At 51.7% G+C, this 24,196-nt stretch overlaps 48 non-coding genes across 48 annotated transcripts; 32 read left to right on the top strand and 16 right to left on the bottom strand.

Moving 5' to 3' along the window:
* Positions 1-732: 732 nt before the first annotated feature.
* Trnap-agg lies at positions 733-806 on the bottom strand. Its single transcript has one exon. It is a non-coding gene; the product is annotated as a tRNA-Pro (tRNA).
* A 379-nt stretch (positions 807-1,185) lies between these two features.
* Positions 1,186-1,258, top strand: Trnav-cac. The gene has a single exon. It is a non-coding gene; the product is annotated as a tRNA-Val (tRNA).
* A 158-nt stretch (positions 1,259-1,416) lies between these two features.
* Trnav-aac lies at positions 1,417-1,489 on the top strand. Its single transcript has one exon. It is a non-coding gene; the product is annotated as a tRNA-Val (tRNA).
* Positions 1,490-2,214: 725 nt separating this feature from the next.
* Positions 2,215-2,288, bottom strand: Trnap-agg. The gene has a single exon. It is a non-coding gene; the product is annotated as a tRNA-Pro (tRNA).
* Positions 2,289-2,667: 379 nt separating this feature from the next.
* On the top strand, positions 2,668-2,739 carry Trnav-cac. The gene has a single exon. It is a non-coding gene; the product is annotated as a tRNA-Val (tRNA).
* Positions 2,740-2,896: 157 nt separating this feature from the next.
* Positions 2,897-2,969, top strand: Trnav-aac. The gene has a single exon. It is a non-coding gene; the product is annotated as a tRNA-Val (tRNA).
* A 718-nt stretch (positions 2,970-3,687) lies between these two features.
* Positions 3,688-3,759, bottom strand: Trnap-agg. The gene has a single exon. It is a non-coding gene; the product is annotated as a tRNA-Pro (tRNA).
* A 377-nt stretch (positions 3,760-4,136) lies between these two features.
* Positions 4,137-4,208, top strand: Trnav-cac. The gene has a single exon. It is a non-coding gene; the product is annotated as a tRNA-Val (tRNA).
* A 158-nt stretch (positions 4,209-4,366) lies between these two features.
* Positions 4,367-4,439, top strand: Trnav-aac. Its single transcript has one exon. It is a non-coding gene; the product is annotated as a tRNA-Val (tRNA).
* Positions 4,440-5,162: 723 nt separating this feature from the next.
* Positions 5,163-5,234, bottom strand: Trnap-agg. Its single transcript has one exon. It is a non-coding gene; the product is annotated as a tRNA-Pro (tRNA).
* Positions 5,235-5,613: 379 nt separating this feature from the next.
* Trnav-cac lies at positions 5,614-5,686 on the top strand. Its single transcript has one exon. It is a non-coding gene; the product is annotated as a tRNA-Val (tRNA).
* Positions 5,687-5,844: 158 nt separating this feature from the next.
* On the top strand, positions 5,845-5,918 carry Trnav-aac. The gene has a single exon. It is a non-coding gene; the product is annotated as a tRNA-Val (tRNA).
* A 718-nt stretch (positions 5,919-6,636) lies between these two features.
* Positions 6,637-6,710, bottom strand: Trnap-agg. Its single transcript has one exon. It is a non-coding gene; the product is annotated as a tRNA-Pro (tRNA).
* A 379-nt stretch (positions 6,711-7,089) lies between these two features.
* Positions 7,090-7,162, top strand: Trnav-cac. The gene has a single exon. It is a non-coding gene; the product is annotated as a tRNA-Val (tRNA).
* Positions 7,163-7,320: 158 nt separating this feature from the next.
* On the top strand, positions 7,321-7,393 carry Trnav-aac. The gene has a single exon. It is a non-coding gene; the product is annotated as a tRNA-Val (tRNA).
* A 724-nt stretch (positions 7,394-8,117) lies between these two features.
* Positions 8,118-8,191, bottom strand: Trnap-agg. Its single transcript has one exon. It is a non-coding gene; the product is annotated as a tRNA-Pro (tRNA).
* A 379-nt stretch (positions 8,192-8,570) lies between these two features.
* Positions 8,571-8,643, top strand: Trnav-cac. Its single transcript has one exon. It is a non-coding gene; the product is annotated as a tRNA-Val (tRNA).
* A 158-nt stretch (positions 8,644-8,801) lies between these two features.
* Trnav-aac lies at positions 8,802-8,874 on the top strand. The gene has a single exon. It is a non-coding gene; the product is annotated as a tRNA-Val (tRNA).
* A 725-nt stretch (positions 8,875-9,599) lies between these two features.
* Trnap-agg lies at positions 9,600-9,673 on the bottom strand. The gene has a single exon. It is a non-coding gene; the product is annotated as a tRNA-Pro (tRNA).
* Positions 9,674-10,052: 379 nt separating this feature from the next.
* On the top strand, positions 10,053-10,125 carry Trnav-cac. The gene has a single exon. It is a non-coding gene; the product is annotated as a tRNA-Val (tRNA).
* Positions 10,126-10,283: 158 nt separating this feature from the next.
* On the top strand, positions 10,284-10,356 carry Trnav-aac. Its single transcript has one exon. It is a non-coding gene; the product is annotated as a tRNA-Val (tRNA).
* Positions 10,357-11,079: 723 nt separating this feature from the next.
* Trnap-agg lies at positions 11,080-11,153 on the bottom strand. The gene has a single exon. It is a non-coding gene; the product is annotated as a tRNA-Pro (tRNA).
* A 379-nt stretch (positions 11,154-11,532) lies between these two features.
* Positions 11,533-11,605, top strand: Trnav-cac. The gene has a single exon. It is a non-coding gene; the product is annotated as a tRNA-Val (tRNA).
* A 158-nt stretch (positions 11,606-11,763) lies between these two features.
* On the top strand, positions 11,764-11,836 carry Trnav-aac. The gene has a single exon. It is a non-coding gene; the product is annotated as a tRNA-Val (tRNA).
* Positions 11,837-12,559: 723 nt separating this feature from the next.
* Trnap-agg lies at positions 12,560-12,633 on the bottom strand. Its single transcript has one exon. It is a non-coding gene; the product is annotated as a tRNA-Pro (tRNA).
* A 379-nt stretch (positions 12,634-13,012) lies between these two features.
* Positions 13,013-13,085, top strand: Trnav-cac. Its single transcript has one exon. It is a non-coding gene; the product is annotated as a tRNA-Val (tRNA).
* Positions 13,086-13,243: 158 nt separating this feature from the next.
* Positions 13,244-13,316, top strand: Trnav-aac. The gene has a single exon. It is a non-coding gene; the product is annotated as a tRNA-Val (tRNA).
* A 722-nt stretch (positions 13,317-14,038) lies between these two features.
* On the bottom strand, positions 14,039-14,112 carry Trnap-agg. Its single transcript has one exon. It is a non-coding gene; the product is annotated as a tRNA-Pro (tRNA).
* Positions 14,113-14,491: 379 nt separating this feature from the next.
* Trnav-cac lies at positions 14,492-14,564 on the top strand. Its single transcript has one exon. It is a non-coding gene; the product is annotated as a tRNA-Val (tRNA).
* A 158-nt stretch (positions 14,565-14,722) lies between these two features.
* Positions 14,723-14,795, top strand: Trnav-aac. The gene has a single exon. It is a non-coding gene; the product is annotated as a tRNA-Val (tRNA).
* Positions 14,796-15,516: 721 nt separating this feature from the next.
* Trnap-agg lies at positions 15,517-15,590 on the bottom strand. The gene has a single exon. It is a non-coding gene; the product is annotated as a tRNA-Pro (tRNA).
* Positions 15,591-15,969: 379 nt separating this feature from the next.
* Trnav-cac lies at positions 15,970-16,042 on the top strand. Its single transcript has one exon. It is a non-coding gene; the product is annotated as a tRNA-Val (tRNA).
* Positions 16,043-16,200: 158 nt separating this feature from the next.
* Trnav-aac lies at positions 16,201-16,273 on the top strand. The gene has a single exon. It is a non-coding gene; the product is annotated as a tRNA-Val (tRNA).
* A 722-nt stretch (positions 16,274-16,995) lies between these two features.
* Positions 16,996-17,069, bottom strand: Trnap-agg. The gene has a single exon. It is a non-coding gene; the product is annotated as a tRNA-Pro (tRNA).
* Positions 17,070-17,448: 379 nt separating this feature from the next.
* Trnav-cac lies at positions 17,449-17,521 on the top strand. The gene has a single exon. It is a non-coding gene; the product is annotated as a tRNA-Val (tRNA).
* A 158-nt stretch (positions 17,522-17,679) lies between these two features.
* Trnav-aac lies at positions 17,680-17,752 on the top strand. The gene has a single exon. It is a non-coding gene; the product is annotated as a tRNA-Val (tRNA).
* A 722-nt stretch (positions 17,753-18,474) lies between these two features.
* Trnap-agg lies at positions 18,475-18,548 on the bottom strand. Its single transcript has one exon. It is a non-coding gene; the product is annotated as a tRNA-Pro (tRNA).
* A 379-nt stretch (positions 18,549-18,927) lies between these two features.
* On the top strand, positions 18,928-19,000 carry Trnav-cac. The gene has a single exon. It is a non-coding gene; the product is annotated as a tRNA-Val (tRNA).
* A 158-nt stretch (positions 19,001-19,158) lies between these two features.
* Positions 19,159-19,231, top strand: Trnav-aac. The gene has a single exon. It is a non-coding gene; the product is annotated as a tRNA-Val (tRNA).
* Positions 19,232-19,954: 723 nt separating this feature from the next.
* Positions 19,955-20,028, bottom strand: Trnap-agg. The gene has a single exon. It is a non-coding gene; the product is annotated as a tRNA-Pro (tRNA).
* A 379-nt stretch (positions 20,029-20,407) lies between these two features.
* On the top strand, positions 20,408-20,480 carry Trnav-cac. The gene has a single exon. It is a non-coding gene; the product is annotated as a tRNA-Val (tRNA).
* A 158-nt stretch (positions 20,481-20,638) lies between these two features.
* Trnav-aac lies at positions 20,639-20,711 on the top strand. The gene has a single exon. It is a non-coding gene; the product is annotated as a tRNA-Val (tRNA).
* A 721-nt stretch (positions 20,712-21,432) lies between these two features.
* Trnap-agg lies at positions 21,433-21,506 on the bottom strand. Its single transcript has one exon. It is a non-coding gene; the product is annotated as a tRNA-Pro (tRNA).
* Positions 21,507-21,885: 379 nt separating this feature from the next.
* Trnav-cac lies at positions 21,886-21,958 on the top strand. Its single transcript has one exon. It is a non-coding gene; the product is annotated as a tRNA-Val (tRNA).
* Positions 21,959-22,116: 158 nt separating this feature from the next.
* Positions 22,117-22,189, top strand: Trnav-aac. The gene has a single exon. It is a non-coding gene; the product is annotated as a tRNA-Val (tRNA).
* A 1,175-nt stretch (positions 22,190-23,364) lies between these two features.
* On the top strand, positions 23,365-23,437 carry Trnav-cac. Its single transcript has one exon. It is a non-coding gene; the product is annotated as a tRNA-Val (tRNA).
* Positions 23,438-23,595: 158 nt separating this feature from the next.
* Positions 23,596-23,668, top strand: Trnav-aac. The gene has a single exon. It is a non-coding gene; the product is annotated as a tRNA-Val (tRNA).
* A 192-nt stretch (positions 23,669-23,860) lies between these two features.
* Trnap-agg lies at positions 23,861-23,934 on the bottom strand. The gene has a single exon. It is a non-coding gene; the product is annotated as a tRNA-Pro (tRNA).
* Between the last annotated feature and the right edge of the window lie 262 nt (positions 23,935-24,196).

The following is a 24,196-nucleotide window of genomic DNA, read 5'->3' as shown; positions in this document are numbered from 1 at the left end:
CCGGGCGGAAACACTTTTTCATCACTTTAAGCAAGACTTACTAACATGCATCTGCTACCACCTGTACCCGAAACCTTCGTAATCGCCTTCACGCTTCGGACCAGAGTGTCAATTGCTCACGTCGAATAAGAAATTCGTTTGATATTGACGGCGAGCTTTTTGCGCTGACTCAGCCACTGACGTGCGATCAGTTTGCACAAAACGCGTTGGCTCGTCCGGGATTTGAACCCGGGACCTCCTGCACCCTAAGCAGGAATTATACCCATTTTTTTTTTTTTTTTTTTTGAACCTGTCTCCACTGTTAGGACACTAAGCAGTGTGGTTAGCTGCATTCAACCCCCGTGGCAATGTCTTGCAGTCCTCCAGCTTTGTTGACCACAGTTAGGTGCCTCGATAAGAGGTGGACAGGTGTCGCATCGCTCTCGCCGTCACTTGTTACCACGAATCGTACTTAACGTAGTTTTCTGCAAGCGTCAGCGTAGCGTCAGTCGAGCTAAGTCGGGCAAGTCGCATAAGAGGAGCAACAAATGCGCATTTCCCGGTACCGGGAATCGAACCCGCGCCTCCTGGGTGAGAGCCAGGTACCCTAGCCACTTTGTTTTTTTTTATTTTTTTTTAACGCGTCGGACCAGAGTGTCAATTGCTCACATCGAATAAGAAGTTCATTTGATATTGACGGCGAGCTTTTGCGCTGACTCAGCCACTGACGTGCGATCAGTTTGCACAAAACGCTAGGGCTCGTCCGGGATTTGAACCCGGGACCTCCTGCACCCTAAGCAGGAATCATACCCCTAGACCAACGAGCGCTGTGACACGGTGATTGCCAATTATTCCAATCCCTCGATGTCGTCCAGGGTGCCCTGGAAGTCTCGTGTACGCTGGCGGGATGGGGGCGGCCTTCCTGGGCTGTCGGTACCTTCATGTAGAGCTGCCGCTGGGCTCGCACTGCTTGCTGCTGAGAAAGTGATTGCTTTGCTGATATGACTCGCAATAACGACTGCGCGAAACGCCGCTATCTCGTTAGGGGTGCTACGGCAGACACCCTCTCGAGCACCCCGAAGACTTCTTGAGCCCTCGGCTGTGATGGGTTCCAGGCTGACAAAAGATCTGTCGTGTGTGCATTCGCCGACGATAGAAAGGCTGAGGCAAGTTTGAGTGAAAAAGGATGGACTCGTCGTGTCCGTCGTTTCCGTAGTGTAGCGGTTATCACGTCTGCTTCACACGCAGAAGGTCCCCGGTTCGATCCCGGGCGGGAACAGTATTTTCCTGCCTATGTCGTATTGTCCTCCAATGAGCCACTTCGTGTGTGGATCTGCCGCACGTCCCTTCGTTTTGCAAGTACCACATTTATTGAATTTTTTAGTTACGATGGCAACATCACTACAAGTTGTCTGTGCAGTACGGTGCACACAAGCAGTTTCCGTGGTGTAGCGGTTATCACGTCTGCCTAACACGCAGAAGGTCCCCGGTTCGATCCCGGGCGGAAACACTTTTTCATCACTTTAAGCAAGACTTACTAACATGCATCTGCTACCACCTGTACCCGAAACCTTCGTAATCGCCTTCACGCGTCGGACCAGAGTGTCAATTGCTCACGTCGAATAAGAAATTCGTTTGATATTGACGGCGAGCTTTTTGCGCTGACTCAGCCACTGACGTGCGATCAGTTTGCACAAAACGCGTTGGCTCGTCCGGGATTTGAACCCGGGACCTCCTGCACCCTAAGCAGGAATTATACCCATTTTTTTTTTTTTTTTTTTTTTGAACCTGTCTCCACTGTTAGGACACTAAGCAGTGTGGTTAGCTGCATTCAACCCCCGTGGCAATGTCTTGCAGTCCTCCAGCTTTGTTGACCACAGTTAGGTGCCTCGATAAGAGGTGGACAGGTGTCGCATCGCTCTCGCCGTCACTTGTTACCACGAATCGTACTTAACGTAGTTTTCTGCAAGCGTCAGCGTAGCGTCAGTCGAGCTAAGTCGGGCCAAGTCGCATAAGAGGAGCAACAAAATGCGCATTTCCGGTACCGGGAATCGAACCGCGCCTCCTGGGTGAGAGCCAGGTACCCTAGCCGACTTTTTTTTTTTTATTTTTTTTTTTAACGCGTCGGACCAGAGTGTCAATTGCTCACATCGAATAAGAAGTTCATTTGATATTGACGGCGAGCTTTTTTGCGCTGACTCAGCCACTGACGTGCGATCAGTTTGCACAAAACGCTAGGGCTCGTCCGGGATTTGAACCCGGGACCTCCTGCACCCTAAGCAGGAATCATACCCCTAGACCAACGAGCGCTGTGACACGGTGATTGCCAATTATTCCAATCCCTCGATGTCGTCCAGGGTGCCCTGGAAGTCTCGTGTACGCTGGCGGGATGGGGGCGGCCTTCCTGGGCTGTCGGTACCTTCATGTAGAGCTGCCGCTGGGCTCGCACTGCTTGCTGCTGAGAAAGTGATTGCTTTGCTGATATGACTCGCAATAACGACTGCGCGAAACGCCGCTATCTCGTTAGGGGTGCTACGGCAGACACCCTCTCGAGCACCCCGAAGACTTCTTGAGCCCTCGGCTGTGATGGGTTCCAGGCTGACAAAAGATCTGTCGTGTGTGCATTCGCCGACGATAGAAAGGCTGAGGCAAGTTTGAGTGAAAAAGGATGGACTCGTCGTGTCCGTCGTTTCCGTAGTGTAGCGGTTATCACGTCTGCTTCACACGCAGAGGTCCCCGGTTCGATCCCGGGCGGGAACAGTATTTTCCTGCCTATGTCGTATTGTCCTCCAATGAGCCACTTCGTGTGTGATCTGCCGCACGTCCCTTCGTTTTGCAAGTACCACATTTATTGAATTTTTTAGTTACGATGGCAACATCACTACAAGTTGTCTGTGCAGTACGGTGCACACAAGCAGTTTCCGTGGTGTAGCGGTTATCACGTCTGCCTAACACGCAGAAGGTCCCCGGTTCGATCCCGGGCGGAAACACTTTTTCATCACTTTAAGCAAGACTTACTAACATGCATCTGCTACCACCTGTACCCGAAACCTTCGTAATCGCCTTCACGCGTCGGACCAGAGTGTCAATTGCTCACGTCGAATAAGAAATTCGTTTGATATTGACGGCGAGCTTTTTGCGCTGACTCAGCCACTGACGTGCGATCAGTTTGCACAAAACGCGTTGGCTCGTCGGATTTGAACCCGGGACCTCCTGCACCCTAAGCAGGAATTATACCCATTTTTTTTTTTTTTTTTTTTGAACCTGTCTCACTGTTAGGACACTAAGCAGTGTGGTTAGCTGCATTCAACCCCGTGGCAATGTCTTGCAGTCCTCCAGCTTTGTTGACCACAGTTAGGTGCCTCGATAAGAGGTGGACAGGTGTCGCATCGCTCTCGCCGTCACTTGTTACCACGAATCGTACTTAACGTAGTTTTCTGCAAGCGTCAGCGTAGCGTCAGTCGAGCTAAGTCGGGCCAAGTCGCATAAGAGGAGCAACAAAATGCGCATTTCGGTACCGGGAATCGAACCCGCGCCTCCTGGGTGAGAGCCAGGTACCCTAGCCACTTTGTTTTTTTTTATTTTTTTTTTAACGCGTCGGACCAGAGTGTCAATTGCTCACATCGAATAAGAAGTTCATTTGATATTGACGGCGAGCTTTTTGCGCTGACTCAGCCACTGACGTGCGATCAGTTTGCACAAAACGCTAGGCTCGTCCGGGATTTGAACCCGGGACCTCCTGCACCCTAAGCAGGAATCATACCCCTAGACCAACGAGCGCTGTGACACGGTGATTGCCAATTATTCCAATCCCTCGATGTCGTCCAGGGTGCCCTGGAAGTCTCGTGTACGCTGGCGGGATGGGGGCGGCTTCCTGGCTGTCGGTACCTTCATGTAGAGCTGCCGCTGGGCTCGCACTGCTTGCTGCTGAGAAAGTGATTGCTTTGCTGATATGACTCGCAATAACGACTGCGCGAAACGCCGCTATCTCGTTAGGGGTGCTACGGCAGACACCCTCTCGAGCACCCCGAAGACTTCTTGAGCCCTCGGCTGTGATGGGTTCCAGGCTGACAAAAGATCTGTCGTGTGTGCATTCGCCGACGATAGAAAGGCTGAGGCAAGTTTGAGTGAAAAAGGATGGACTCGTCGTGTCCGTCGTTTCCGTAGTGTAGCGGTTATCACGTCTGCTTCACACGCAGAAGGTCCCCGGTTCGATCCCGGCGGGAACAGTATTTTCCTGCCTATGTCGTATTGTCCTCCAATGAGCCACTTCGTGTGTGGATCTGCCGCACGTCCCTTCGTTTTGCAAGTACCACATTTATTGAATTTTTTAGTTACGATGGCAACATCACTACAAGTTGTCTGTGCAGTACGGTGCACACAAGCAGTTTCCGTGGTGTAGCGGTTATCACGTCTGCCTAACACGCAGAAGGTCCCCGGTTCGATCCCGGGCGGAAACACTTTTTCATCACTTTAAGCAAGACTTACTAACATGCATCTGCTACCACCTGTACCCGAAACCTTCGTAATCGCCTTCACGCGTCGGACCAGAGTGTCAATTGCTCACGTCGAATAAGAAATTCGTTTGATATTGACGGCGAGCTTTTTGCGCTGACTCAGCCACTGACGTGCGATCAGTTTGCACAAAACGCGTTGGCTCGTCCGGGATTTGAACCCGGGACCTCCTGCACCCTAAGCAGGAATTATACCATTTTTTTTTTTTTTTTTTTTGAACCTGTCTCCACTGTTAGGACACTAAGCAGTGTGGTTAGCTGCATTCAACCCCCGTGGCAATGTCTTGCAGTCCTCCAGCTTTGTTGACCACAGTTAGGTGCCTCGATAAGAGGTGGACAGGTGTCGCATCGCTCTCGCCGTCACTTGTTACCACGAATCGTACTTAACGTAGTTTTCTGCAAGCGTCAGCGTAGCGTCAGTCGAGCTAAGTCGGGCCAAGTCGCATAAGAGGAGCAACAAAATGCGCATTTCCGGTACCGGGAATCGAACCCGCGCCTCCTGGGTGAGAGCCAGGTACCCTAGCCACTTTTTTTTTTTATTTTTTTTTTTTAACGCGTCGGACCAGAGTGTCAATTGCTCACATCGAATAAGAAGTTCATTTGATATTGACGGCGAGCTTTTTGCGCTGACTCAGCCACTGACGTGCGATCAGTTTGCACAAAACGCTAGGGCTCGTCCGGGATTTGAACCCGGGACCTCCTGCACCCTAAGCAGGAATCATACCCCTAGACCAACGAGCCGCTGTGACACGGTGATTGCCAATTATTCAATCCCTCGATGTCGTCCAGGGTGCCCTGGAAGTCTCGTGTACGCTGGCGGGATGGGGGCGGCCTTCCTGGGCTGTCGGTACCTTCATGTAGAGCTGCCGCTGGGCTCGCACTGCTTGCTGCTGAGAAAGTGATTGCTTTGCTGATATGACTCGCAATAACGACTGCGCGAAACGCCGCTATCTCGTTAGGGGTGCTACGGCAGACACCCTCTCGAGCACCCCGAAGACTTCTTGAGCCCTCGGCTGTGATGGGTTCCAGGCTGACAAAAGATCTGTCGTGTGTGCATTCGCCGACGATAGAAAGGCTGAGGCAAGTTTGAGTGAAAAAGGATGGACTCGTCGTGTCCGTCGTTTCCGTAGTGTAGCGGTTATCACGTCTGCTTCACACGCAGAAGGTCCCCGGTTCGATCCCGGGCGGGAACAGTATTTTCCTGCCTATGTCGTATTGTCCTCCAATGAGCCACTTCGTGTGTGGATCTGCCGCACGTCCCTTCGTTTTGCAAGTACCACATTTATTGAATTTTTTAGTTACGATGGCAACATCACTACAAGTTGTCTGTGCAGTACGGTGCACACAAGCAGTTTCCGTGGTGTAGCGGTTATCACGTCTGCCTAACACGCAGAAGGTCCCCGGTTCGATCCCGGGCGGAACACTTTTTCATCACTTTAAGCAAGACTTACTAACATGCATCTGCTACACCTGTACCCGAAACCTTCGTAATCGCCTTCACGCGTCGGACCAGAGTGTCAATTGCTCACGTCGAATAAGAAATTCGTTTGATATTGACGGCGAGCTTTTTGCGCTGACTCAGCCACTGACGTGCGATCAGTTTGCACAAAACGCGTTGGCTCGTCCGGGATTTGAACCCGGGACCTCCTGCACCCTAAGCAGGAATTATACCCATTTTTTTTTTTTTTTTTTTTTGAACCTGTCTCCACTGTTAGGACACTAAGCAGTGTGGTTAGCTGCATTCAACCCCGTGGCAATGTCTTGCAGTCCTCCAGCTTTGTTGACCACAGTTAGGTGCCTCGATAAGAGGTGGACAGGTGTCGCATCGCTCTCGCCGTCACTTGTTACCACGAATCGTACTTAACGTAGTTTTCTGCAAGCGTCAGCGTAGCGTCAGTCGAGCTAAGTCGGGCCAAGTCGCATAAGAGGAGCAACAAAATGCGCATTTCCGGTACCGGGAATCGAACCCGCGCCTCCTGGGTGAGAGCCAGGTACCCTAGCCACTTTGTTTTTTTTTATTTTTTTTTAACGCGTCGGACCAGAGTGTCAATTGCTCACATCGAATAAGAAGTTCATTTGATATTGACGGCGAGCTTTTTGCGCTGACTCAGCCACTGACGTGCGATCAGTTTGCACAAAACGCTAGGGCTCGTCCGGGATTTGAACCCGGGACCTCCTGCACCCTAAGCAGGAATCATACCCCTAGACCAACGAGCGCTGTGACACGGTGATTGCCAATTATTCCAATCCCTCGATGTCGTCCAGGGTGCCCTGGAAGTCTCGTGTACGCTGGCGGGATGGGGGCGGCCTTCCTGGGCTGTCGGTACCTTCATGTAGAGCTGCCGCTGGGCTCGCACTGCTTGCTGCTGAGAAAGTGATTGCTTTGCTGATATGACTCGCAATAACGACTGCGCGAAACGCCGCTATCTCGTTAGGGGTGCTACGGCAGACACCCTCTCGAGCACCCCGAAGACTTCTTGAGCCCTCGGCTGTGATGGGTTCCAGGCTGACAAAAGATCTGTCGTGTGTGCATTCGCCGACGATAGAAAGGCTGAGGCAAGTTTGAGTGAAAAAGGATGGACTCGTCGTGTCCGTCGTTTCCGTAGTGTAGCGGTTATCACGTCTGCTTCACACGCAGAAGGTCCCCGGTTCGATCCCGGGCGGGAACAGTATTTTCCTGCCTATGTCGTATTGTCCTCCAATGAGCCACTTCGTGTGTGGATCTGCCGCACGTCCCTTCGTTTTGCAAGTACCACATTTATTGAATTTTTTAGTTACGATGGCAACATCACTACAAGTTGTCTGTGCAGTACGGTGCACACAAGCAGTTTCCGTGGTGTAGCGGTTATCACGTCTGCCTAACACGCAGAAGGTCCCCGGTTCGATCCCGGGCGGAAACACTTTTTCATCACTTTAAGCAAGACTTACTAACATGCATCTGCTACCACCTGTACCCGAAACCTTCGTAATCGCCTTCACGCGTCGGACCAGAGTGTCAATTGCTCACGTCGAATAAGAAATTCGTTTGATATTGACGGCGAGCTTTTTGCGCTGACTCAGCCACTGACGTGCGATCAGTTTGCACAAAACGCGTTGGCTCGTCCGGGATTTGAACCCGGGACCTCCTGCACCCTAAGCAGGAATTATACCCATTTTTTTTTTTTTTTTTTTTTGAACCTGTCTCCACTGTTAGGACACTAAGCAGTGTGGTTAGCTGCATTCAACCCCCGTGGCAATGTCTTGCAGTCCTCCAGCTTTGTTGACCACAGTTAGGTGCCTCGATAAGAGGTGGACAGGTGTCGCATCGCTCTCGCCGTCACTTGTTACCACGAATCGTACTTAACGTAGTTTTCTGCAAGCGTCAGCGTAGCGTCAGTCGAGCTAAGTCGGGCCAAGTCGCATAAGAGGAGCAACAAAATGCGCATTTCCGGTACCGGGAATCGAACCCGCGCCTCCTGGGTGAGAGCCAGGTACCCTAGCCACTTTTTTTTTTTTATTTTTTTTTTTTAACGCGTCGGACCAGAGTGTCAATTGCTCACATCGAATAAGAAGTTCATTTGATATTGACGGCGAGCTTTTTGCGCTGACTCAGCCACTGACGTGCGATCAGTTTGCACAAAACGCTAGGGCTCGTCCGGGATTTGAACCCGGGACCTCCTGCACCCTAAGCAGGAATCATACCCCTAGACCAACGAGCGCTGTGACACGGTGATTGCCAATTATTCCAATCCCTCGATGTCGTCCAGGGTGCCCTGGAAGTCTCGTGTACGCTGGCGGGATGGGGGCGGCCTTCCTGGGCTGTCGGTACCTTCATGTAGAGCTGCCGCTGGGCTCGCACTGCTTGCTGCTGAGAAAGTGATTGCTTTGCTGATATGACTCGCAATAACGACTGCGCGAAACGCCGCTATCTCGTTAGGGGTGCTACGGCAGACACCCTCTCGAGCACCCCGAAGACTTCTTGAGCCCTCGGCTGTGATGGGTTCCAGGCTGACAAAAGATCTGTCGTGTGTGCATTCGCCGACGATAGAAAGGCTGAGGCAAGTTTGAGTGAAAAAGGATGGACTCGTCGTGTCCGTCGTTTCCGTAGTGTAGCGGTTATCACGTCTGCTTCACACGCAGAAGGTCCCCGGTTCGATCCCGGGCGGGAACAGTATTTTCCTGCCTATGTCGTATTGTCCTCCAATGAGCCACTTCGTGTGTGGATCTGCCGCACGTCCCTTCGTTTTGCAAGTACCACATTTATTGAATTTTTTAGTTACGATGGCAACATCACTACAAGTTGTCTGTGCAGTACGGTGCACACAAGCAGTTTCCGTGGTGTAGCGGTTATCACGTCTGCCTAACACGCAGAAGGTCCCCGGTTCGATCCCGGGCGGAAACACTTTTTCATCACTTTAAGCAAGACTTACTAACATGCATCTGCTACCACCTGTACCCGAAACCTTCGTAATCGCCTTCACGCGTTGGACCAGAGTGTCAATTGCTCACGTCGAATAAGAAATTCGTTTGATATTGACGGCGAGCTTTTTGCGCTGACTCAGCCACTGACGTGCGATCAGTTTGCACAAAACGCGTTGGCTCGTCCGGGATTTGAACCCGGGACCTCCTGCACCCTAAGCAGGAATTATACCCATTTTTTTTTTTTTTTTTTTTTTGAACCTGTCTCCACTGTTAGGACACTAAGCAGTGTGGTTAGCTGCATTCAACCCCCGTGGCAATGTCTTGCAGTCCTCCAGCTTTGTTGACCACAGTTAGGTGCCTCGATAAGAGGTGGACAGGTGTCGCATCGCTCTCGCCGTCACTTGTTACCACGAATCGTACTTAACGTAGTTTTCTGCAAGCGTCAGCGTAGCGTCAGTCGAGCTAAGTCGGGCCAAGTCGCATAAGAGGAGCAACAAAATGCGCATTTCCGGTACCGGGAATCGAACCCGCGCCTCCTGGGTGAGAGCCAGGTACCCTAGCCACTTTGTTTTTTTTTATTTTTTTTTTTAACGCGTCGGACCAGAGTGTCAATTGCTCACATCGAATAAGAAGTTCATTTGATATTGACGGCGAGCTTTTTGCGCTGACTCAGCCACTGACGTGCGATCAGTTTGCACAAAACGCTAGGGCTCGTCCGGGATTTGAACCCGGGACCTCCTGCACCCTAAGCAGGAATCATACCCCTAGACCAACGAGCGCTGTGACACGGTGATTGCCAATTATTCCAATCCCTCGATGTCGTCCAGGGTGCCCTGGAAGTCTCGTGTACGCTGGCGGGATGGGGGCGGCCTTCCTGGGCTGTCGGTACCTTCATGTAGAGCTGCCGCTGGGCTCGCACTGCTTGCTGCTGAGAAAGTGATTGCTTTGCTGATATGACTCGCAATAACGACTGCGCGAAACGCCGCTATCTCGTTAGGGGTGCTACGGCAGACACCCTCTCGAGCACCCCGAAGACTTCTTGAGCCCTCGGCTGTGATGGGTTCCAGGCTGACAAAAGATCTGTCGTGTGTGCATTCGCCGACGATAGAAAGGCTGAGGCAAGTTTGAGTGAAAAAGGATGGACTCGTCGTGTCCGTCGTTTCCGTAGTGTAGCGGTTATCACGTCTGCTTCACACGCAGAAGGTCCCCGGTTCGATCCCGGGCGGGAACAGTATTTTCCTGCCTATGTCGTATTGTCCTCCAATGAGCCACTTCGTGTGTGGATCTGCCGCACGTCCCTTCGTTTTGCAAGTACCACATTTATTGAATTTTTTAGTTACGATGGCAACATCACTACAAGTTGTCTGTGCAGTACGGTGCACACAAGCAGTTTCCGTGGTGTAGCGGTTATCACGTCTGCCTAACACGCAGAAGGTCCCCGGTTCGATCCCGGGCGGAAACACTTTTTCATCACTTTAAGCAAGACTTACTAACATGCATCTGCTACCACCTGTACCCGAAACCTTCGTAATCGCCTTCACGCGTCGGACCAGAGTGTCAATTGCTCACGTCGAATAAGAAATTCGTTTGATATTGACGGCGAGCTTTTTGCGCTGACTCAGCCACTGACGTGCGATCAGTTTGCACAAAACGCGTTGGCTCGTCCGGGATTTGAACCCGGGACCTCCTGCACCCTAAGCAGGAATTATACCCATTTTTTTTTTTTTTTTTTTTTGAACCTGTCTCCACTGTTAGGACACTAAGCAGTGTGGTTAGCTGCATTCAACCCCCGTGGCAATGTCTTGCAGTCCTCCAGCTTTGTTGACCTCAGTTAGGTGCCTCGATAAGAGGTGGACAGGTGTCGCATCGCTCTCGCCGTCACTTGTTACCACGAATCGTACTTAACGTAGTTTTCTGCAAGCGTCAGCGTAGCGTCAGTCGAGCTAAGTCGGGCCAAGTCGCATAAGAGGAGCAACAAAATGCGCATTTCCGGTACCGGGAATCGAACCCGCGCCTCCTGGGTGAGAGCCAGGTACCCTAGCCACTTTGTTTTTTTTTATTTTTTTTTTAACGCGTCGGACCAGAGTGTCAATTGCTCACATCGAATAAGAAGTTCATTTGATATTGACGGCGAGCTTTTTGCGCTGACTCAGCCACTGACGTGCGATCAGTTTGCACAAAACGCTAGGGCTCGTCCGGGATTTGAACCCGGGACCTCCTGCACCCTAAGCAGGAATCATACCCCTAGACCAACGAGCGCTGTGACACGGTGATTGCCAATTATTCCAATCCCTCGATGTCGTCCAGGGTGCCCTGGAAGTCTCGTGTACGCTGGCGGGATGGGGGCGGCCTTCCTGGGCTGTCGGTACCTTCATGTAGAGCTGCCGCTGGGCTCGCACTGCTTGCTGCTGAGAAAGTGATTGCTTTGCTGATATGACTCGCAATAACGACTGCGCGAAACGCCGCTATCTCGTTAGGGGTGCTACGGCAGACACCCTCTCGAGCACCCCGAAGACTTCTTGAGCCCTCGGCTGTGATGGGTTCCAGGCTGACAAAAGATCTGTCGTGTGTGCATTCGCCGACGATAGAAAGGCTGAGGCAAGTTTGAGTGAAAAAGGATGGACTCGTCGTGTCCGTCGTTTCCGTAGTGTAGCGGTTATCACGTCTGCTTCACACGCAGAAGGTCCCCGGTTCGATCCCGGGCGGGAACAGTATTTTCCTGCCTATGTCGTATTGTCCTCCAATGAGCCACTTCGTGTGTGGATCTGCCGCACGTCCCTTCGTTTTGCAAGTACCACATTTATTGAATTTTTTAGTTACGATGGCAACATCACTACAAGTTGTCTGTGCAGTACGGTGCACACAAGCAGTTTCCGTGGTGTAGCGGTTATCACGTCTGCCTAACACGCAGAAGGTCCCCGGTTCGATCCCGGGCGGAAACACTTTTTCATCACTTTAAGCAAGACTTACTAACATGCATCTGCTACCACCTGTACCCGAAACCTTCGTAATCGCCTTCACGCGTCGGACCAGAGTGTCAATTGCTCACGTCGAATAAGAAATTCGTTTGATATTGACGGCGAGCTTTTTGCGCTGACTCAGCCACTGACGTGCGATCAGTTTGCACAAAACGCGTTGGCTCGTCCGGGATTTGAACCCGGGACCTCCTGCACCCTAAGCAGGAATTATACCCATTTTTTTTTTTTTTTTTTTTGAACCTGTCTCCACTGTTAGGACACTAAGCAGTGTGGTTAGCTGCATTCAACCCCCGTGGCAATGTCTTGCAGTCCTCCAGCTTTGTTGACCACAGTTAGGTGCCTCGATAAGAGGTGGACAGGTGTCGCATCGCTCTCGCCGTCACTTGTTACCACGAATCGTACTTAACGTAGTTTTCTGCAAGCGTCAGCGTAGCGTCAGTCGAGCTAAGTCGGGCCAAGTCGCATAAGAGGAGCAACAAAATGCGCATTTCCGGTACCGGGAATCGAACCCGCGCCTCCTGGGTGAGAGCCAGGTACCCTAGCCACTTTGTTTTTTTTTATTTTTTTTTTTAACGCGTCGGACCAGAGTGTCAATTGCTCACATCGAATAAGAAGTTCATTTGATATTGACGGCGAGCTTTTTGCGCTGACTCAGCCACTGACGTGCGATCAGTTTGCACAAAACGCTAGGGCTCGTCCGGGATTTGAACCCGGGACCTCCTGCACCCTAAGCAGGAATCATACCCCTAGACCAACGAGCGCTGTGACACGGTGATTGCCAATTATTCCAATCCCTCGATGTCGTCCAGGGTGCCCTGGAAGTCTCGTGTACGCTGGCGGGATGGGGGCGGCCTTCCTGGGCTGTCGGTACCTTCATGTAGAGCTGCCGCTGGGCTCGCACTGCTTGCTGCTGAGAAAGTGATTGCTTTGCTGATATGACTCGCAATAACGACTGCGCGAAACGCCGCTATCTCGTTAGGGGTGCTACGGCAGACACCCTCTCGAGCACCCCGAAGACTTCTTGAGCCCTCGGCTGTGATGGGTTCCAGGCTGACAAAAGATCTGTCGTGTGTGCATTCGCCGACGATAGAAAGGCTGAGGCAAGTTTGAGTGAAAAAGGATGGACTCGTCGTGTCCGTCGTTTCCGTAGTGTAGCGGTTATCACGTCTGCTTCACACGCAGAAGGTCCCCGGTTCGATCCCGGGCGGGAACAGTATTTTCCTGCCTATGTCGTATTGTCCTCCAATGAGCCACTTCGTGTGTGGATCTGCCGCACGTCCCTTCGTTTTGCAAGTACCACATTTATTGAATTTTTTAGTTACGATGGCAACATCACTACAAGTTGTCTGTGCAGTACGGTGCACACAAGCAGTTTCCGTGGTGTAGCGGTTATCACGTCTGCCTAACACGCAGAAGGTCCCCGGTTCGATCCCGGGCGGAAACACTTTTTCATCACTTTAAGCAAGACTTACTAACATGCATCTGCTACCACCTGTACCCGAAACCTTCGTAATCGCCTTCACGCGTCGGACCAGAGTGTCAATTGCTCACGTCGAATAAGAAATTCGTTTGATATTGACGGCGAGCTTTTTGCGCTGACTCAGCCACTGACGTGCGATCAGTTTGCACAAAACGCGTTGGCTCGTCCGGGATTTGAACCCGGGACCTCCTGCACCCTAAGCAGGAATTATACCCATTTTTTTTTTTTTTTTTTTGAACCTGTCTCCACTGTTAGGACACTAAGCAGTGTGGTTAGCTGCATTCAACCCCCGTGGCAATGTCTTGCAGTCCTCCAGCTTTGTTGACCACAGTTAGGTGCCTCGATAAGAGGTGGACAGGTGTCGCATCGCTCTCGCCGTCACTTGTTACCACGAATCGTACTTAACGTAGTTTTCTGCAAGCGTCAGCGTAGCGTCAGTCGAGCTAAGTCGGGCCAAGTCGCATAAGAGGAGCAACAAAATGCGCATTTCCGGTACCGGGAATCGAACCCGCGCCTCCTGGGTGAGAGCCAGGTACCCTAGCCACTTTTTTTTTTTTATTTTTTTTTTTTAACGCGTCGGACCAGAGTGTCAATTGCTCACATCGAATAAGAAGTTCATTTGATATTGACGGCGAGCTTTTTGCGCTGACTCAGCCACTGACGTGCGATCAGTTTGCACAAAACGCTAGGGCTCGTCCGGGATTTGAACCCGGGACCTCCTGCACCCTAAGCAGGAATCATACCCCTAGACCAACGAGCGCTGTGACACGGTGATTGCCAATTATTCCAATCCCTCGATGTCGTCCAGGGTGCCCTGGAAGTCTCGTGTACGCTGGCGGGATGGGGGCGGCCTTCCTGGGCTGTCGGTACCTTCATGTAGAGCTGCCGCTGGGCTCGCACTGCTTGCTGCTGAGAAAGTGATTGCTTTGCTGATATGACTCGCAATAACGACTGCGCGAAACGCCGCTATCTCGTTAGGGGTGCTACGGCAGACACCCTCTCGAGCACCCCGAAGACTTCTTGAGCCCTCGGCTGTGATGGGTTCCAGGCTGACAAAAGATCTGTCGTGTGTGCATTCGCCGACGATAGAAAGGCTGAGGCAAGTTTGAGTGAAAAAGGATGGACTCGTCGTGTCCGTCGTTTCCGTAGTGTAGCGGTTATCACGTCTGCTTCACACGTAGAAGGTCCCCGGTTCGATCCCGGGCGGGAACAGTATTTTCCTGCCTATGTCGTATTGTCCTCCAATGAGCCACTTCGTGTGTGGATCTGCCGCACGTCCCTTCGTTTTGCAAGTACCACATTTATTGAATTTTTTAGTTACGATGGCAACATCACTACAAGTTGTCTGTGCAGTACGGTGCACACAAGCAGTTTCCGTGGTGTAGCGGTTATCACGTCTGCCTAACACGCAGAAGGTCCCCGGTTCGATCCCGGGCGGAAACACTTTTTCATCACTTTAAGCAAGACTTACTAACATGCATCTGCTACCACCTGTACCCGAAACCTTCGTAATCGCCTTCACGCGTCGGACCAGAGTGTCAATTGCTCACGTCGAATAAGAAATTCGTTTGATATTGACGGCGAGCTTTTTGCGCTGACTCAGCCACTGACGTGCGATCAGTTTGCACAAAACGCGTTGGCTCGTCCGGGATTTGAACCCGGGACCTCCTGCACCCTAAGCAGGAATTATACCCATTTTTTTTTTTTTTTTTTGAACCTGTCTCCACTGTTAGGACACTAAGCAGTGTGGTTAGCTGCATTCAACCCCCGTGGCAATGTCTTGCAGTCCTCCAGCTTTGTTGACCACAGTTAGGTGCCTCGATAAGAGGTGGACAGGTGTCGCATCGCTCTCGCCGTCACTTGTTACCACGAATCGTACTTAACGTAGTTTTCTGCAAGCGTCAGCGTAGCGTCAGTCGAGCTAAGTCGGGCCAAGTCGCATAAGAGGAGCAACAAAATGCGCATTTCCGGTACCGGGAATCGAACCCGCGCCTCCTGGGTGAGAGCCAGGTACCCTAGCCACTTTGTTTTTTTTTATTTTTTTTTTTAACGCGTCGGACCAGAGTGTCAATTGCTCACATCGAATAAGAAGTTCATTTGATATTGACGGCGAGCTTTTTGCGCTGACTCAGCCACTGACGTGCGATCAGTTTGCACAAAACGCTAGGGCTCGTCCGGGATTTGAACCCGGGACCTCCTGCACCCTAAGCAGGAATCATACCCCTAGACCAACGAGCGCTGTGACACGGTGATTGCCAATTATTCCAATCCCTCGATGTCGTCCAGGGTGCCCTGGAAGTCTCGTGTACGCTGGCGGGATGGGGGCGGCCTTCCTGGGCTGTCGGTACCTTCATGTAGAGCTGCCGCTGGGCTCGCACTGCTTGCTGCTGAGAAAGTGATTGCTTTGCTGATATGACTCGCAATAACGACTGCGCGAAACGCCGCTATCTCGTTAGGGGTGCTACGGCAGACACCCTCTCGAGCACCCCGAAGACTTCTTGAGCCCTCGGCTGTGATGGGTTCCAGGCTGACAAAAGATCTGTCGTGTGTGCATTCGCCGACGATAGAAAGGCTGAGGCAAGTTTGAGTGAAAAAGGATGGACTCGTCGTGTCCGTCGTTTCCGTAGTGTAGCGGTTATCACGTCTGCTTCACACGCAGAAGGTCCCCGGTTCGATCCCGGGCGGGAACAGTATTTTCCTGCCTATGTCGTATTGTCCTCCAATGAGCCACTTCGTGTGTGGATCTGCCGCACGTCCCTTCGTTTTGCAAGTACCACATTTATTGAATTTTTTAGTTACGATGGCAACATCACTACAAGTTGTCTGTGCAGTACGGTGCACACAAGCAGTTTCCGTGGTGTAGCGGTTATCACGTCTGCCTAACACGCAGAAGGTCCCCGGTTCGATCCCGGGCGGAAACACTTTTTCATCACTTTAAGCAAGACTTACTAACATGCATCTGCTACCACCTGTACCCGAAACCTTCGTAATCGCCTTCACGCGTCGGACCAGAGTGTCAATTGCTCACGTCGAATAAGAAATTCGTTTGATATTGACGGCGAGCTTTTTGCGCTGACTCAGCCACTGACGTGCGATCAGTTTGCACAAAACGCGTTGGCTCGTCCGGGATTTGAACCCGGGACCTCCTGCACCCTAAGCAGGAATTATACCCATTTTTTTTTTTTTTTTTTTGAACCTGTCTCCACTGTTAGGACACTAAGCAGTGTGGTTAGCTGCATTCAACCCCCGTGGCAATGTCTTGCAGTCCTCCAGCTTTGTTGACCACAGTTAGGTGCCTCGATAAGAGGTGGACAGGTGTCGCATCGCTCTCGCCGTCACTTGTTACCACGAATCGTACTTAACGTAGTTTTCTGCAAGCGTCAGCGTAGCGTCAGTCGAGCTAAGTCGGGCCAAGTCGCATAAGAGGAGCAACAAAATGCGCATTTCCGGTACCGGGAATCGAACCCGCGCCTCCTGGGTGAGAGCCAGGTACCCTAGCCACTTTGTTTTTTTTTATTTTTTTTTTTAACGCGTCGGACCAGAGTGTCAATTGCTCACATCGAATAAGAAGTTCATTTGATATTGACGGCGAGCTTTTTGCGCTGACTCAGCCACTGACGTGCGATCAGTTTGCACAAAACGCTAGGGCTCGTCCGGGATTTGAACCCGGGACCTCCTGCACCCTAAGCAGGAATCATACCCCTAGACCAACGAGCGCTGTGACACGGTGATTGCCAATTATTCCAATCCCTCGATGTCGTCCAGGGTGCCCTGGAAGTCTCGTGTACGCTGGCGGGATGGGGGCGGCCTTCCTGGGCTGTCGGTACCTTCATGTAGAGCTGCCGCTGGGCTCGCACTGCTTGCTGCTGAGAAAGTGATTGCTTTGCTGATATGACTCGCAATAACGACTGCGCGAAACGCCGCTATCTCGTTAGGGGTGCTACGGCAGACACCCTCTCGAGCACCCCGAAGACTTCTTGAGCCCTCGGCTGTGATGGGTTCCAGGCTGACAAAAGATCTGTCGTGTGTGCATTCGCCGACGATAGAAAGGCTGAGGCAAGTTTGAGTGAAAAAGGATGGACTCGTCGTGTCCGTCGTTTCCGTAGTGTAGCGGTTATCACGTCTGCTTCACACGCAGAAGGTCCCCGGTTCGATCCCGGGCGGGAACAGTATTTTCCTGCCTATGTCGTATTGTCCTCCAATGAGCCACTTCGTGTGTGGATCTGCCGCACGTCCCTTCGTTTTGCAAGTACCACATTTATTGAATTTTTTAGTTACGATGGCAACATCACTACAAGTTGTCTGTGCAGTACGGTGCACACAAGCAGTTTCCGTGGTGTAGCGGTTATCACGTCTGCCTAACACGCAGAAGGTCCCCGGTTCGATCCCGGGCGGAAACACTTTTTCATCACTTTAAGCAAGACTTACTAACATGCATCTGCTACCACCTGTACCCGAAACCTTCGTAATCGCCTTCACGCGTCGGACCAGAGTGTCAATTGCTCACGTCGAATAAGAAATTCGTTTGATATTGACGGCGAGCTTTTTGCGCTGACTCAGCCACTGACGTGCGATCAGTTTGCACAAAACGCGTTGGCTCGTCCGGGATTTGAACCCGGGACCTCCTGCACCCTAAGCAGGAATTATACCCATTTTTTTTTTTTTTTTTTTTTTGAACCTGTCTCCACTGTTAGGACACTAAGCAGTGTGGTTAGCTGCATTCAACCCCCGTGGCAATGTCTTGCAGTCCTCCAGCTTTGTTGACCACAGTTAGGTGCCTCGATAAGAGGTGGACAGGTGTCGCATCGCTCTCGCCGTCACTTGTTACCACGAATCGTACTTAACGTAGTTTTCTGCAAGCGTCAGCGTAGCGTCAGTCGAGCTAAGTCGGGCCAAGTCGCATAAGAGGAGCAACAAAATGCGCATTTCCGGTACCGGGAATCGAACCCGCGCCTCCTGGGTGAGAGCCAGGTACCCTAGCCACTTTTTTTTTTATTTTTTTTTTTAACGCGTCGGACCAGAGTGTCAATTGCTCACATCGAATAAGAAGTTCATTTGATATTGACGGCGAGCTTTTTGCGCTGACTCAGCCACTGACGTGCGATCAGTTTGCACAAAACGCTAGGGCTCGTCCGGGATTTGAACCCGGGACCTCCTGCACCCTAAGCAGGAATCATACCCCTAGACCAACGAGCGCTGTGACACGGTGATTGCCAATTATTCCAATCCCTCGATGTCGTCCAGGGTGCCCTGGAAGTCTCGTGTACGCTGGCGGGATGGGGGCGGCCTTCCTGGGCTGTCGGTACCTTCATGTAGAGCTGCCGCTGGGCTCGCACTGCTTGCTGCTGAGAAAGTGATTGCTTTGCTGATATGACTCGCAATAACGACTGCGCGAAACGCCGCTATCTCGTTAGGGGTGCTACGGCAGACACCCTCTCGAGCACCCCGAAGACTTCTTGAGCCCTCGGCTGTGATGGGTTCCAGGCTGACAAAAGATCTGTCGTGTGTGCATTCGCCGACGATAGAAAGGCTGAGGCAAGTTTGAGTGAAAAAGGATGGACTCGTCGTGTCCGTCGTTTCCGTAGTGTAGCGGTTATCACGTCTGCTTCACACGCAGAAGGTCCCCGGTTCGATCCCGGGCGGGAACAGTATTTTCCTGCCTATGTCGTATTGTCCTCCAATGAGCCACTTCGTGTGTGGATCTGCCGCACGTCCCTTCGTTTTGCAAGTACCACATTTATTGAATTTTTTAGTTACGATGGCAACATCACTACAAGTTGTCTGTGCAGTACGGTGCACACAAGCAGTTTCCGTGGTGTAGCGGTTATCACGTCTGCCTAACACGCAGAAGGTCCCCGGTTCGATCCCGGGCGGAAACACTTTTTCATCACTTTAAGCAAGACTTACTAACATGCATCTGCTACCACCTGTACCCGAAACCTTCGTAATCGCCTTCACGCGTCGGACCAGAGTGTCAATTGCTCACGTCGAATAAGAAATTCGTTTGATATTGACGGCGAGCTTTTTGCGCTGACTCAGCCACTGACGTGCGATCAGTTTGCACAAAACGCGTTGGCTCGTCCGGGATTTGAACCCGGGACCTCCTGCACCCTAAGCAGGAATTATACCCATTTTTTTTTTTTTTTTTTTTGAACCTGTCTCCACTGTTAGGACACTAAGCAGTGTGGTTAGCTGCATTCAACCCCCGTGGCAATGTCTTGCAGTCCTCCAGCTTTGTTGACCACAGTTAGGTGCCTCGATAAGAGGTGGACAGGTGTCGCATCGCTCTCGCCGTCACTTGTTACCACGAATCGTACTTAACGTAGTTTTCTGCAAGCGTCAGCGTAGCGTCAGTCGAGCTAAGTCGGGCCAAGTCGCATAAGAGGAGCAACAAAATGCGCATTTCCGGTACCGGGAATCGAACCCGCGCCTCCTGGGTGAGAGCCAGGTACCCTAGCCACTTTGTTTTTTTTTATTTTTTTTTTTAACGCGTCGGACCAGAGTGTCAATTGCTCACATCGAATAAGAAGTTCATTTGATATTGACGGCGAGCTTTTTGCGCTGACTCAGCCACTGACGTGCGATCAGTTTGCACAAAACGCTAGGGCTCGTCCGGGATTTGAACCCGGGACCTCCTGCACCCTAAGCAGGAATCATACCCCTAGACCAACGAGCGCTGTGACACGGTGATTGCCAATTATTCCAATCCCTCGATGTCGTCCAGGGTGCCCTGGAAGTCTCGTGTACGCTGGCGGGATGGGGGCGGCCTTCCTGGGCTGTCGGTACCTTCATGTAGAGCTGCCGCTGGGCTCGCACTGCTTGCTGCTGAGAAAGTGATTGCTTTGCTGATATGACTCGCAATAACGACTGCGCGAAACGCCGCTATCTCGTTAGGGGTGCTACGGCAGACACCCTCTCGAGCACCCCGAAGACTTCTTGAGCCCTCGGCTGTGATGGGTTCCAGGCTGACAAAAGATCTGTCGTGTGTGCATTCGCCGACGATAGAAAGGCTGAGGCAAGTTTGAGTGAAAAAGGATGGACTCGTCGTGTCCGTCGTTTCCGTAGTGTAGCGGTTATCACGTCTGCTTCACACGCAGAAGGTCCCCGGTTCGATCCCGGGCGGGAACAGTATTTTCCTGCCTATGTCGTATTGTCCTCCAATGAGCCACTTCGTGTGTGGATCTGCCGCACGTCCCTTCGTTTTGCAAGTACCACATTTATTGAATTTTTTAGTTACGATGGCAACATCACTACAAGTTGTCTGTGCAGTACGGTGCACACAAGCAGTTTCCGTGGTGTAGCGGTTATCACGTCTGCCTAACACGCAGAAGGTCCCCGGTTCGATCCCGGGCGGAAACACTTTTTCATCACTTTAAGCAAGACTTACTAACATGCATCTGCTACCACCTGTACCCGAAACCTTCGTAATCGCCTTCACGCGTCGGACCAGAGTGTCAATTGCTCACGTCGAATAAGAAATTCGTTTGATATTGACGGCGAGCTTTTTGCGCTGACTCAGCCACTGACGTGCGATCAGTTTGCACAAAACGCGTTGGCTCGTCCGGGATTTGAACCCGGGACCTCCTGCACCCTAAGCAGGAATTATACCCATTTTTTTTTTTTTTTTTGAACCTGTCTCCACTGTTAGGACACTAAGCAGTGTGGTTAGCTGCATTCAACCCCCGTGGCAATGTCTTGCAGTCCTCCAGCTTTGTTGACCACAGTTAGGTGCCTCGATAAGAGGTGGACAGGTGTCGCATCGCTCTCGCCGTCACTTGTTACCACGAATCGTACTTAACGTAGTTTTCTGCAAGCGTCAGCGTAGCGTCAGTCGAGCTAAGTCGGGCCAAGTCGCATAAGAGGAGCAACAAAATGCGCATTTCCGGTACCGGGAATCGAACCCGCGCCTCCTGGGTGAGAGCCAGGTACCCTAGCCACTTTGTTTTTTTTTTATTTTTTTTTTTAACGCGTCGGACCAGAGTGTCAATTGCTCACATCGAATAAGAAGTTCATTTGATATTGACGGCGAGCTTTTTGCGCTGACTCAGCCACTGACGTGCGATCAGTTTGCACAAAACGCTAGGGCTCGTCCGGGATTTGAACCCGGGACCTCCTGCACCCTAAGCAGGAATCATACCCCTAGACCAACGAGCGCTGTGACACGGTGATTGCCAATTATTCCAATCCCTCGATGTCGTCCAGGGTGCCCTGGAAGTCTCGTGTACGCTGGCGGGATGGGGGCGGCCTTCCTGGGCTGTCGGTACCTTCATGTAGAGCTGCCGCTGGGCTCGCACTGCTTGCTGCTGAGAAAGTGATTGCTTTGCTGATATGACTCGCAATAACGACTGCGCGAAACGCCGCTATCTCGTTAGGGGTGCTACGGCAGACACCCTCTCGAGCACCCCGAAGACTTCTTGAGCCCTCGGCTGTGATGGGTTCCAGGCTGACAAAAGATCTGTCGTGTGTGCATTCGCCGACGATAGAAAGGCTGAGGCAAGTTTGAGTGAAAAAGGATGGACTCGTCGTGTCCGTCGTTTCCGTAGTGTAGCGGTTATCACGTCTGCTTCACACGCAGAAGGTCCCCGGTTCGATCCCGGGCGGGAACAGTATTTTCCTGCCTATGTCGTATTGTCCTCCAATGAGCCACTTCGTGTGTGGATCTGCCGCACGTCCCTTCGTTTTGCAAGTACCACATTTATTGAATTTTTTAGTTACGATGGCAACATCACTACAAGTTGTCTGTGCAGTACGGTGCACACAAGCAGTTTCCGTGGTGTAGCGGTTATCACGTCTGCCTAACACGCAGAAGGTCCCCGGTTCGATCCCGGGCGGAAACACTTTTTCATCACTTTAAGCAAGACTTACTAACATGCATCTGCTACCACCTGTACCCGAAACCTTCGTAATCGCCTTCACGCGTCGGACCAGAGTGTCAATTGCTCACGTCGAATAAGAAATTCGTTTGATATTGACGGCGAGCTTTTTGCGCTGACTCAGCCACTGACGTGCGATCAGTTTGCACAAAACGCGTTGGCTCGTCCGGGATTTGAACCCGGGACCTCCTGCACCCTAAGCAGGAATTATACCCATTTTTTTTTTTTTTTTTTTTGAACCTGTCTCCACTGTTAGGACACTAAGCAGTGTGGTTAGCTGCATTCAACCCCCGTGGCAATGTCTTGCAGTCCTCCAGCTTTGTTGACCACAGTTAGGTGCCTCGATAAGAGGTGGACAGGTGTCGCATCGCTCTCGCCGTCACTTGTTACCACGAATCGTACTTAACGTAGTTTTCTGCAAGCGTCAGCGTAGCGTCAGTCGAGCTAAGTCGGGCCAAGTCGCATAAGAGGAGCAACAAAATGCGCATTTCCGGTACCGGGAATCGAACCCGCGCCTCCTGGGTGAGAGCCAGGTACCCTAGCCACTTTGTTTTTTTTTATTTTTTTTTTAACGCGTCGGACCAGAGTGTCAATTGCTCACATCGAATAAGAAGTTCATTTGATATTGACGGCGAGCTTTTTGCGCTGACTCAGCCACTGACGTGCGATCAGTTTGCACAAAACGCTAGGGCTCGTCCGGGATTTGAACCCGGGACCTCCTGCACCCTAAGCAGGAAACACACCCCTAGACCAACGAGCGCTGTGACACGGTGATTGCCAATTATTCCAATCCCTCGATGTCGTCCAGGGTGCCCTGGAAGTCTCGTGTACGCTGGCGGGATGGGGGCGGCCTTCCTGGGCTGTCGGTACCTTCATGTAGAGCTGCCGCTGGGCTCGCACTGCTTGCTGCTGAGAAAGTGATTGCTTTGCTGATATGACTCGCAATAACGACTGCGCGAAACGCCGCTATCTCGTTAGGGGTGCTACGGCAGACACCCTCTCGAGCACCCCGAAGACTTCTTGAGCCCTCCGCTGTGATGGGTTCCAGGCTGACAAAAGATCTGTCGTGTGTGCATTCGCCGACGATAGAAAGGCTGAGGCAAGTTTGAGTGAAAAAGGATGGACTCGTCGTGTCCGTCGTTTCCGTAGTGTAGCGGTTATCACGTCTGCTTCACACGCAGAAGGTCCCCGGTTCGATCCCGGGCGGGAACAGTATTTTCCTGCCTATGTCGTATTGTCCTCCAATGAGCCACTTCGTGTGTGGATCTGCCGCACGTCCCTTCGTTTTGCAAGTACCACATTTATTGAATTTTTTAGTTACGATGGCAACATCACTACAAGTTGTCTGTGCAGTACGGTGCACACAAGCAGTTTCCGTGGTGTAGCGGTTATCACGTCTGCCTAACACGCAGAAGGTCCCCGGTTCGATCCCGGGCGGAAACACTTTTTCATCACTTTAAGCAAGACTTACTAACATGCATCTGCTACCACCTGTACCCGAAACCTTCGTAATCGCCTTCACGCGTCGGACCAGAGTGTCAATTGCTCACGTCGAATAAGAAATTCGTTTGATATTGACGGCGAGCTTTTTGCGCTGACTCAGCCACTGACGTGCGATCAGTTTGCACAAAACGCTAGGGCTCGTCCGGGATTTGAACCCGGGACCTCCTGCACCCTAAGCAGGAATCATACCCCTAGACCAACGAGCGCTGTGACACGGTGATTGCCAATTATTCCAATCCCTCGATGTCGTCCAGGGTGCCCTGGAAGTCTCGTGTACGCTGGCGGGATGGGGGCGGCCTTCCTGGGCTGTCGGTACCTTCATGTAGAGCTGCCGCTGGGCTCGCACTGCTTGCTGCTGAGAAAGTGATTGCTTTGCTGATATGACTCGCAATAACGACTGCGCGAAACGCCGCTATCTCGTTAGGGGTGCTACGGCAGACACCCTCTCGAGCACCCCGAAGACTTCTT

This window comes from Schistocerca piceifrons, unplaced genomic scaffold (assembly GCF_021461385.2).
Source record: "Schistocerca piceifrons isolate TAMUIC-IGC-003096 unplaced genomic scaffold, iqSchPice1.1 HiC_scaffold_684, whole genome shotgun sequence".
Taxonomy (NCBI): Eukaryota; Metazoa; Arthropoda; class Insecta; order Orthoptera; family Acrididae; genus Schistocerca; species Schistocerca piceifrons.
This window is presented reverse-complemented; position numbering and strand designations above follow the sequence as displayed.